This window comes from Gossypium arboreum, chromosome 9 (assembly GCF_025698485.1).
Source record: "Gossypium arboreum isolate Shixiya-1 chromosome 9, ASM2569848v2, whole genome shotgun sequence".
Lineage (NCBI taxonomy): Eukaryota > Viridiplantae > Streptophyta > Magnoliopsida > Malvales > Malvaceae > Gossypium > Gossypium arboreum.
This window is the reverse complement of record NC_069078.1, coordinates 74440298-74453663: the sequence shown is the minus strand read 5'-3', so window position 1 is coordinate 74453663 and position 13366 is coordinate 74440298. Positions and strand designations below refer to the sequence as shown.

General features: G+C 32.9%; 1 long non-coding RNA gene across 1 annotated transcript; it reads right to left on the bottom strand.

Moving 5' to 3' along the window:
• Window positions 1-1403: 1403 nt before the first annotated feature.
• Window positions 1404-2730, bottom strand: LOC128280709 (uncharacterized). The gene is made up of 2 exons (XR_008270828.1): window positions 2695-2730; window positions 1404-1588 (listed from the first exon to the last, which is right to left on the bottom strand). It is a non-coding gene; the product is annotated as an uncharacterized LOC128280709 (long non-coding RNA).
• Between the last annotated feature and the right edge of the window lie 10636 nt (window positions 2731-13366).

Genomic DNA, 13366 nt, shown 5'->3' with positions numbered 1-13366 from the left:
AACATTCTGGCTAGGCAAATTATGGATGATGAGATCCTTGAAGCCTTCAATCAAATGGACCCCCGTAAAGCTCCTGGTATTGACGGGCTTCGGGTACTTTTTTTAAAGAAAACTGGGATGTGGTGGGTAAAGACGTTCTTACTCTTTGTCGTGATTTTTTAGACAATAATAAGGACATTTCAAGTCTTAATGATACGATGATCGTCCTTATTCCTAGGATAAAGGACCCTAATGATATGACTAACTTTTGACTTATTAGCTTGTGCAGGGTAATTTACAAAATTATTTCTAAGGTTTTAGCAAATCGACTAAAGGTTGTTCTTCCCTTCTTTTAATAATGTTTTATATTTATTGTATTTTTAAAAATTATCAATGTATTCTTCTAAATTTTTTATGTTTTAGAATTAAGATTAAACTGAGACAATATATAAATATTAAAGATTTATATTAATTAAGTATAATTAAATTAACATAACATATAAATATTAAAGTTAAATTTATTATTATATTAAAATAATAAAAAATTGATGGGTTTTAATAAAATTGTAAAAAAGTCAAACCACAATTAATTAAATAATATTTTGTAATTTATTATAGCTGAATCCATGTAATTTATTTTTAAAAAAATAGAAAAGATGTCCAGCGTCTCATCATTAAGGGGTAATGAAAGTTGGAGGCAAAGGGTACGATTGGGCGATACATTGTACAGGTAAACAACAGCTAGGGATCGCGCGATTTTGAAACGGCTATAGTTAAAAGTTGAACACAACATTGATGATGTCAATCCACGCATTTTGTCCATACAACGGGACTGAATTCAACTACTCTGCTCTGCTGGAGTGACTGAAATCAAGGATTTATATTTTAACAAACAATAATTTATATTCCAATCAACCTACTTATCGCCATCCCCATCCCCATTCATGTCTTCTTTTCTTCTACCCATTAATTTTTTATAAAAATTAATTTAGGTTTGAATCATATAGCAGTGAGATTTAAAATTATCAAAATATGATTTATGATAATTTGAACTAAATTAAAAAAATGCAAAAAGTTTTGTTTTCATATTTAAAATGATGAAAAGTTAATGAAATAAATCTTAAAATTTTATATGAATTTTAATTTAATGAAATAAACTTTAAAATTTCAACAAGAGCCAACTCCTCCATCACTTCTCTAAACTCATCAATTGTCACCTTGGATTTCCTTCTACCCCCATCTTTTTCAACATTGTTGATGATAGCATTAAAGTCGCCACTGTAACACCCCTATAACCCGTGTCTGTCGTCGGGGTGGGTGATGAAGAGTTATTGATCCAAAATTTAATATTAAAAAAAACATATACAATAAAAATAAAATAAAAATATACATCGCCAAACTCAGTTAAAGATCGAAATTCAAACTTGTATCGACATTCAAAAGTACCATATTCACATGGCTTATATATAAGTACGTCTCAAAATATCATTCGTTTATCTATTCCATACATGCCATACTAGCTCCAAAATATAGTAGTACCCCAAAATGATAGATAGTGTGACGAGTAGCTGACGATTCCCTTTCCGAGCAGGTAACTGGAATCAACAATCTATAAAAGCAGAACGTAATAAACGAAGTAAGCTTTCAAAGCTTAATAAGTTTTAAGCATCACAAATAATTAAAACTTATCGAAAATCAAAACATTCATTTAAACAGACTTATTCTCAATTCAAATTGCTTCATGGCCGAATACACATAAACATAAACATAGATTCTCAGCACATATTTTTCTTTTACTAAAAGTTCATGCGATACATTTAAATCAAATAATCTCATATAATAACAACATTTGACCGAATAGGTCATTGTTTTACTCAATGATATAACAATCATTCACACTTAAGTATCATTTTTGATACTAATAATTCACAAAATCATTAACCGAATGTACATGAGTACATAAAGAAATTTTAACATATAGTTCATATACAAATATACCATGACCGATTAAATCATTCTCATATTCGCAAATATAACCATCAATCATATTTATATATATATATTCTTCTTTGATGCTAATGATTCACTTTGAAATCAATTCACCGATGAGTAAGTAATACGTACCTGAACATATTAAATGTATAGTACTTACTCGACGATGGTTTACTGCGAACATTCAATATCGTAATCTTACTTAACTTACTGGCATTAAGCCTGTCAGGTCTTAAGACTTGAAACCAATTACCAGCACAAGCTTACGGGAATTTAAACCCGGTATAATACCAGCTCGAAGCCTGCGAGACTTTAGCCCGGACATATTTCCAGCACGTAGCCTGCAGACCTTAAGTCTGGATATAATTCCAGCACATAGCCTGCGGACCCTAAGTCCGGATACACATCAAATATCACGCATATTTAATCATATATTAACATAACTTATTCAACTTATCACATTAGTAGTCATTTGCTACGTTCGGATATAAGCTCCATATGAATACCATCATTTACATTTCGATTCGAAAGTCATACATAAATATCACATATCCATTTCACCATTCAAGCTTAACACATAGTGACCATTCGACTATAAGTCATATACATAAATTATTTATCACACAACTTAATTCAAGTAGAACCAAAAGGTCACAATTCATCTAATATACACATATCAAGGCATCATCAATTATATACTAAAGGTGACTACTCAAAACTTACCTCGAATATTTTCGAACAGTCTCGGATCGGCTATGCAACTACTTTCTCTTTTCCCTTGTCCAACATTGGTTCTCTATGCTCTTGAGCTTAAATTCAACAATTTTAAACTAGTCATTATTCGACTATTCAAGCATTACTTTCAGAATATAATATATATATATATATATATATATATATGACTTTCACACATATAGATCATAGTAAGTTTATAAGAAAACATTAAGCAACTTGTTAACAAATTTTTATCAATATTTACCACATAATCACAAATTCACAATAAGCTGTCTTCCTGAGCAACAGTCACTAAATTATTTATAATTGGAGCTGCGAAACTCCAAATCAATTGCCGTAAAATTTTCCTGAAAATAGACTCATATATCTTTTATCCATAAAATTTTCAGAATTTTTAGCTTGGCCAATCAATACCAGATTTTTCTTAAAGTTTCCCCTGTTTCACTGTTTGACTAATCTGACCACTCTTCACTACGAATCAAATTTCTCATTGTACAGAATTCAAAATATGTCCTCATTTATTTCATTTGAAACTAGACTCATTAAGGAGTCTAAGTATATAAACTCCATCATATAACCATTTTTGTACAATTTATCATGATTTTATAAAAACAGAACAGGGGATCTAGTCATTTTGACCTTGTCCTACATCCCTTCAAATATCTCATTATCGGAAATTCTTTTTCTTTCAAAGTTTCTTTTATAAGAAAATAGACTCATTAAGCTTTAATTACATAATTTATTAAGCTTCTAACTCAACTCCCACAATTTATGGCGATTTTCCAAAATCACGTTACTGTTGCTGTCCCAAGCAGATTTATTACCAATTCATTCTTTCACACATTCTTTGCATGCATGTTATTTAAACATGCATATCACCAATCAATCATCACATATCTATAATTTCACTTACAAATGACAAAATTAGAGCATGAAACTTTCACATATGCATGTACACATATAATAAGCATAGAATATAACAATTAATTATTTTTATGACTCGGTTTTGTGGTCCCGAAACCACTTTCCGACTAGGGTCAAATTAGGGCTGTCACAACTCTCCCCCACTTAAGGAATTTTCGTCCCCGAAAATCTTACCAGTAAATAGATTTGGGTATCGTTCTTTCGTAGAGTTCTCAGGTTCCCAAGTAGCTTCTTCGATCCCGTGCTTGAGCCATAACACCTTTACTAACGGAACCTTTTTGTTTCGCAACTCTTTCACCTCGCGAGCTAGGATACGAATCAGTTCTTCTTCATAACTCAAATCAGATTGTATTTCAACCTGGATGGATTAATTATGTGCGATGGATCGGATCTATAACGTCGAAGCATCGAGACATGACAAATGTTGTGAATCTTTTTAAGTTCAAGGGGCAAAATTAATCTGTATGCGACTGGCCAAATTCGTTCGGATATTTCATACGGCCTGATGAACCTCAGACTCAATTTGCCCTTACGGTTAAATCTGAGGACCTTTTTCCAAGGTGAAACTTTAAGAAATACTTTGTCTCTGACCTGATACTCAATGTCTTTTCGTTTTAAATCCATATACGACTTCTGACAATCTGAAGCTGTTTCCAGACTTTCACGAATCACTTTTACTTTCTGTTCAGCATCTTTAATTAAATCAACCTCGAAAATTTTACTTTACTGAGCTCGGTCTAAAACAACAGTGTACGGCATTTACAACCGTACAAAGCCTCGTAAGGTGCCATCTTAATGCTTGATTGAAAACTATTGTTGTAAGCAAATTCAATCAAAGGCAAATACCGTTCCCATGAATCACTAAACTCAAGGATGCAACATCTCAACATATCCTCGAGTATCTGAATTATCCGCTCGGATTGACCATCGGTCTGGGGATGAAAAATGATGCTAAAACGCAACTTGGTACCCAGTGCTTCTTGCAATTTCTTCCAAAATCGCGATGTAAATCTCGGATCTCTATCCGATACAATAGAAGTAGGTACCCCGTGTAACCTTACAATCTGAGAAACATACAGTTCGGCTAACTTGTCAAGTGAATAGTTCGTACGTACGAGAATAAAATGAGCCAACTTTATCAATCTATCAATAACAACCCAGATCGCATCTTTCTTACTTGGTGACAATGGCAACCCAGATACAAAATCCATCGTGACTCGATCCCATTTCCATTCGGGTATCATAATCGGCTAAAGTAATCCCGAAGGCACTTGATGTTCCGCTTTCACTTGTTGACATATCAAACACTTCGAGACAAAGTCAGAAATGTCTCGTTTCACACCGTGCCACCAATACTAACACTTCAGATCGTTATACACTTTCGTACTACCCGGGTGAACTGACATTCGGCTACTATGAGCCTTGCTCAAAATCATTAAAATAAGTTCTGAATTTCTTGGAACACACAATCGACTTCTGAACCTTAAACAATCATTGTTGTCAATTTGAAACTCTGAATCCACATTCGAAACACCTTCAGCTGATCAAACAAATCATCAATACGTGGTAACGGATATTTGTTCTTTATTGTCACTTTATTTAATTGACGGTAGTCAATGCACATTCTCATAATTTCGTTTTTTTTTTTACAAACAATACTGGTGCACCCCTTTCTCGCATATTTTCGAGCCAACATCGAGGATATTATTGCTGGCAATCCGTTCAAATCAGTAGACTCAACTCGGATTATCTCATCATTTGCACATCTCAAATCAATAGTTCTTCGTTTGCAATTCACAACTGCATCATGTACAGTCAACCAACCCATACCGAGAATAACATCAAATTCATCAAACGGTAAAAACATCAAATCAGCCGGAAAAAAGGAACCTCAGATTATCAAGGGACATTTCCTGCACACTTTGTCAACTAGCACATATCGACCCAAGGGATTCGACACTCGAATCACGAACTCAGTAGACTCAATAGGTAGAGTCTTACTGGATGCTAAAATCTCACATACATATGAATGAGTAGAACCAGGGTCAATCAATGCAATAACATCAGTATTAAAGAGAGTGAAAGTACCAGTAACAACATCAGGTGAAGAAGCATCCTCGCATGCGCGTATAGCATAAGCTCTAGCAGGAGTATGAGCCTCGGATCTGGTCGTAGCATCTCTAGACCCTCTCTGACCGCCACTAGCATTTCTCGTATTCCTTGGTGGTCTACCTCGAGCTATAGCAGTACTCGGTTTTCCACTCTGATTCACATTTCTTTCTGACAACCTCGGGCAGTCTTTGATGAAGTGGTCGAATGATCCACATCTATAACAGGAGTGATCATGAAATCTACAACTCCCCGAATGCCATTTTCCACAAAACTTGCACTCGGTCCTATCCCGACGATCATTTCCAACACTGGCAACTGATGTGGCTCGCGTAATCATAGGATGTCGATCACGGTCTCGTCTGAAAAAGCCCGATGTGTTCTTAGATCAGCCCGAATCATCTCGAAATTTCTTCGATGATTGCTAAAAAGGCTTTCCCGAAGATCTTTTACGAAACTCTCTAGCTCCAACATCAGCTTTCCTTTTTTCCTTACTAAGCTCCTCGGCTTTGCAAGCTCGCTCGACAAGTACTACGAACTCTCTGATTTCAAGAATGCCAACAAACATTTTAATATCTTCATTTAGCCCGTCCTCGAAGCTTTTACACATAATAGCCTCAGACGAAACACATTCCCGAGCATATCTACTAAGTTTGACAAACTTTCGCTCATAATCGGTAACTGTCATAGAACCCTGTTTGAGCTCAATAAATTCCTTTCGTTTCTGATCGATGAATCTTTGACTGATATATTTCTTACGAAATTGGGTTTGAAAGAAATCCCAAGTAACTCGTTCTCTCGGCACCACTGAAACTAAAGTATTCCACCAATAATAGGCAGAATCACGTAACAGTGATATAGTACATTTTAAGCACTCATCGGGTGTGCACGATAATTCATCAAACACACGAATGGTATTATCGAGCCAAAACTCAGCCTGCTCGGCATCATCATTGTCAGTAGCTTTGAACTCAGTAGCCCCGTGCTTTCGAATTCTATCAACCGGAGGTTTGCTCAACTTTAACGGGTCAACAATAGGAGTTACCACATGTGTAGGGGTTGTATTAGTCGGGGGTGGGGGTTGTGTAACAGTCGGATTAGTTCGAATATATTGGGTAAACCAATCGTTTATCATAGCATAGAAGGCTTGTTTAGCCTCATCATTTTGATTGCTAGCATTCGGTTGAGAGCCTATCGGTGTTGTCCCTATCGCAGGAGCAGGCGCTACGCTCTCAACATCATCAGCTACTGCTCGATCGGGATCGGAATCCATTACTATACGAAAAAACACGTTTTAATTGTCAGAAATCATCACACTATCCTTTTAACACTTTATGGCATGTATAGCTAGACTCACGCACGCTACGTTAGTCCTAGAATCGACTAAACCGTAGCTCTGATACCAATAAAATTGTAACACCCCTATAACCCGTGTCCGTCGCCGGGGTGGGTTATGAAGAGTTACTGATCCAAAATTTAATATTAAAAAAAATACACAATAAAAATAAAATAAAAATATACATCGCCAAACTCAGTTAAAGATCGAAATTCAAACTTGTATCGACATTTAAAAGTAGCCATATTCACATGGCTTATATATAAGTACGTCTCAAAATATCATTCGCTTAAGTCTATTCCATACATGCCATTCTAGCTTCAAAATATAGTAGTACCCCAAAATGATAGATAGTGTGACGAGTAGCTGACGATTCCCTTTCCGAACAGGTAACTAGAATCAACAATCTATAAAACAGAGAACGTAACAAACGAAGTAAGCTTTCAAAGCTTAGTAAGTTTTAAGCATCACAAATAATTAAAACTTATCGAAAATCAAAACATTCATTTAAACAGACTTATTCTCAATTCAAATTGCTTCATGGCCGAATACACATAAACATAAACATAAACATAGATTCTCAGCACATATTTTTCTTTTACTAAAAGTTCATGCGTTGCATTTAAATCAAATAATCTTATATAATAACAACATTTGACCGAATAGGTCATTGTTTTACTCGTAGATATAACAATCATTCACACTTAAGTATCATTCTTTGATACTAATAATTCACAAAATCATTGACTGAATGTACATGAGTACATAAAGAAATTTTAACATATAGTTCATATACAAATATACCATGACCGATTAAATCATTCTCATATTCGCAAATATAACCATCAATCATATTTATATATATATTCTTCTTTGATGCTAATGATTCACTTTGAAATCAATTCACCGATGAGTAAGTAATATGTACCTGAACATATTAAATGTATAGTACTTACTCGACGATGGTTTACTGCGAACATTCAATATCGTAATCTTACTTAACTTACTGGCATTAAACTTGTCAGGTCTTAGGACTTGAAACCAATTACGGCACAAGCTCATGGAATTTAAACCCAAGATAATACCAACTCGAAGCTCATGAGACTTTAGCCCGGACATATTTCCAGCACGTAGCCTGCAGACCTTAAGCCCGGATATAATTCCAGCACATAGCCTGCGGACCCTAAGTCTGGATATAATTCTAGCACATAGCCTGCGAACCCTAAGTCCGGATACACATCAAATATCACGCATATTTAATCATATATTAACATAACTTATTCAACTTATCACATTAGTAGTCATTTGCTACGTTCGGATATAAGCTCCATATGAATACCATCATTTACATTTCGATTCGAAAGTCATACATAAATATCACATATCCATTTCACCATTCAAGCTTAACACACAGTGACCATTCGACTATAAGTCATATACATAAATTATTTATCACACAACTTAATTCAAGTAGAACCAAAAGGTCACAATTCATCTACTATACACATATCAAGGCATCATCAATTATATACTAAAGGTGACTACTCAAAACTTACCTCGAATATTTTCGAACAGTCTCGGATCGGCTACGCAACTACTTTCTCTTTTCCCATGTCCAACCTTGGTTCTCTATGCTCTTGAGCTTAAATTCAACAATTTTAAACTAGTCATTATTCGACTATTCAAGCATTACTTTCAGAATATAATATATATATATATATATATATACGACTTTCACACATATAGATCATAGTAAGTTTATAAGAAAACATTAAGCAACTCGTTAACAAATTTTTATCAATATTTACCACATAATCACAAATTCACAATAAGCTGTCTTCCTGAGCAACAGTCACTAAATTATTTATAATTGGAGCTACAAAACTCCAAATCAATTTCCATAAAATTTCTCTAAAAATAGACTCATATATATTTTATCCATAAAATTTTCAGAATTTTTAGCTTGGCCAATCAATACCAGATTTTTCTTAAAGTTTCCCCTGTTTCACTGTTTGACTAATCTGACCACTCTTCACTACAAATCAAATTTCTCATTGTACAGAATTCAAAATATGTCCTCATTTATTTCATTTAAAACTAGACTCATTAAGGAGTCTAAGCATATAAACTCCATCATATAACCATTTTTGTACAATTTATCATGATTTTATAAAAACAGAATAGGGGATCTAGTCATTTTGACCTTGTCCTACATCCCTTCAAATATATCATTATCGGAAATTCTTTTTCTTTCAAAGTTTATTTTATAAGAAAATAGACTCATTAAGCTTTAATTACATAATTTATTCAGCTTCTAACTCAACTCCCACAATTTATGGCGATTTTCTAAAATCACGTTACTGTTGCTGTCCCAAGCAGATTTATTACCAATTCATTCTTTCACACATTCTTTGCATGCATGTTATTTAAACATACATATCATAAATCAATCATCACATATCTATAATTTCACTTACAAATGACAAATTTAGAGTATGAAACTTTCACATATGCATGTACACATATAATAAGCATAGAATATAACAGTTAATTATTTTTATGACTCGGTTTTGTGGTCCCGAAACCACTTCCCGACTAGGGTCAAATTAGGGCTGTCACAGCCACTTACAATCCAATCCTTCCTAACTGAGCTTCCCACCATTCTAAGTATATCCCAAGAGTGATTTCTTAAGTTCGGATCAGCATGACCATAAAACCCCGTGAACCTAAATCTGTTATGCCCCTCCATTTTAACAAACGAATCTATATGGTGATTGGAGTAATTTTGTATAGCCACATCAACACTTTCCTTCCACATTAACACTAAACCTCTACGTTGACTTTCCGAATTCACAGCCAAGCAACCTAGCACCCTACAAATATCACGAATACGAGTAAAGTTTATAGAATGCATTTTTGTTTCACATAAAAAGACAACATCAAGATTATTTGCAACAAGGAGTTGCTTGAGTTCTCGAACTGTCACAGGGTTCCCAAGCCCAGGACAGTTCTAACAAAAAAACTTCATTGCTCTTGGAGGGGCTGGTCACCAACCACTGTCTTACATGGTGAATGACTGTCCATTAATTTCCTTCAAACCATTCTATTAGGACTTTCCTCGTTGTTTTCCCTATTACTCCATTTTGTTCTTTTTTGTTTACACCTCATTTAGCCTCCTCCATCACATGCTGATTGTAACGTCCCCTAACCCTATACCGTCACCTAGCAGGTTACGAGACATTACCAACAAGATCTGATCCAATTCGGTCATTAATTAAAATAAATATTCACACACATCCTACTTTTAAGATGTCGTCCCTTTAATGGGCCCTCACGGTCCAATATGAACAAGAAATTCAATTCGGGACTAATTTAGAATCACTACGAATTTTAGTAAATTTCAAAATTCATACTACATACCGCTGCCAACCATAATTTACTCATTTCATCAATACTTTTACAACCTAAATGACTCTCATTAAACATCCCGGTACATGCCATTATCAATACTCAACATACTTTACCTTAATGAATTCGGGATCGTCTTGGGATGCTGATTCAACGTACTATCTTTACTTAACTGCACGAAACAAACCGTGCATGACGAGTATGGTATACTCAGTGGTATTTCTATAATCCGAATAATTAATAATATAACAAATACTTAAGATCATAATAACAATTACAATTATTCAATTATTTATTCATAGATAAATTTCAACTACTTACCATATAAATTTTATACAAATCATATAATATACACAATAACATAATTGTTCAATTCTTAACTAAATCCATTATTATTTACTCCATTCTTTCACTTACTACTCGGTATAGCTTTCCTTAATTTACTCACAATTCAATATCATTAAACTATATTCAACTATACACTTATCAATCATATTCCATTTTAATTCATTTCAATAACAGTCAATTTTATTTATATCATATCAACTTCATCGTCACGATAGCTTTCAAGATATACATACGATTCATATATCTCAAATCACATTTTAATTCATCAAGTGGCATCATATATCATCAATTCGAACTCCAATCATTTCATGAACCTTTGGTTCATATTTTCAATTTCATATCTAAATTTTCAATTCTCAATTCAATTTCTCGTTTCATTTCAATAGTTTGATCAATCAAATTTATTCGATTTATCTTTCACTTATTTACCCTTATTAACAAACCCAGACTTTGACGGATACACGGATTCCAACCCAAACACACCAGTACGGCACATTGTGCCTAAAACGGTACATAGTACCTGATCAGTATACGACACATAAAGTGCCTAAAACGACACACGAGGTGCCTGATACGACATACGAGGTGCCTGAAATACGACACATAAAGTTCCTGATCGATAAAGCCGGCAAATCCCGTACACTTCAGATCCTATGGCATGCCAATTATATCCGACTCAGCCCGACTAGTTAATAGGGTATTTCATTCACTTTCTCAATTTAATAATTCTTTCATCAATATACCATTCTGATAATCACATATATTCACCCATTTTCACAATTCATACAATTTCATTCAATTCAACAATATATTTCAATTATTCACATTAATTCATAATTCAATACAATTCAATTCACTTTTCAATATCAAATATTCAAATATCACAATCTCATATATTCATATCAATTTCCTCATATTTCCAATCAATATATTTTTCAATATAATATTCATTCAATATTCAAATTTCTACATAAATCATATATATTATATAATTCAATCAATATAAATTCAATCAAAATAATTTCAATCAATATAAATTCAATAAATTCATCGCATACCAAAATCAATCCATTCCAATTGTAAAACATCATAATTCTAACACTAACAATTGCCATATGTATATAAATATAACAAATAATAACTAAGTTCGGATTATAGAAATATAAACTGTAATTTTCGAGCTAACTCCCGTTGACTTTGTCTTGTCATTTCTTAGCCGAGATTTCCGGTACCACATTGACTACGAAATTAATACAATTCATAATCATTAATACATTACTAATTCATATCTTGAGTTACAGAATTCTAAATTAAGATCTGCTAATTTTTCCTGAAGTCTTCTTACAATAAAATTTTCAGAATTTTTGGTTTAGCCATTAAGTACAGTTTATTCTTTAAATTCACCCCTATTTTGCTGTCTGATAGTTTCTCCCTTCTTCACTAAAAATTAATTATCTCACAGTACAGAACTCAGATAATATTCCCATTGATTTCTCCTGAAAATAGACTCATTAGAGATTCTAAACATATAACTTTAAGCCTCTAATTATTTTTCTTCAATTTTTTGTGATTTTCCAAAGTCAGAACAGGGGAACCCGAATTCATTCTGACCTTATCTCACAAAATTTATTATATCTCATAATTTACAACTCAATTGCTTATACCGTTTCTTCTATAAGAAATTAGACTCAATAAGCTTTAATTCCATATTTTATTCATCCTATAATTCAATTTTTACAATTTTGGTGATTTTTCAAACTTAGACTACTACTGCTGTCCAAAATAGTCTTAGTATAAAATGTTGATTTATTTTAATTTCAATTTAATTCTAACTAAATTCACTTACTTTTCTATCTTAATTCATACTTTATTTCTACTCAATTTTTAACCAAACTTAGACATAATTATCTATTTTTCATCATAAAACCATAATTTCAAAATTCTTTCAATTTAGTCCTTAAAGCATAAAACTTATGAATCACTTTACAATTCAATCCTTGTATCATTTTTAACTTGAATTTCTATCAATTTAGCCCTTAATTCATCATTTTATTTAACATGGACAATATCTAGAAATCTAATAACTTTCAAAATATCAACTTAATTTCATCAAAATTTTGTTCTAAAACTTCTAAAACATCAAAATTAAGTAAAAAGAGCTTGATTGACTTACCTATTAAAGCTTAAAGCTTCAAACCTTGAATTTTCCCTTTTCTCCCATTCTTTCTTTGTTTTTCTCCCCTGCTCTCTGTTTCGTTCCATTCTGTTTGTATTTCCTTTCTTTTGTTTCTTTAGTTTATATATATAATATAATATAATATAATATAATATAATTAAAACATAAAGTATCTTTATTATATAATAATATACTAAACATAAAAAAAATCTTAGATTTTCTTCACGATAAACCGCCTCAATTTATACTTTTTGTATAATTGCCCTTTTAGTCCTTTTTACTTTCTTTTAATCTATAATTCAACTTTCACACTTTATTCAATTTGGTCCTTTTACTTAATTACTCTTAATTAAATTAAA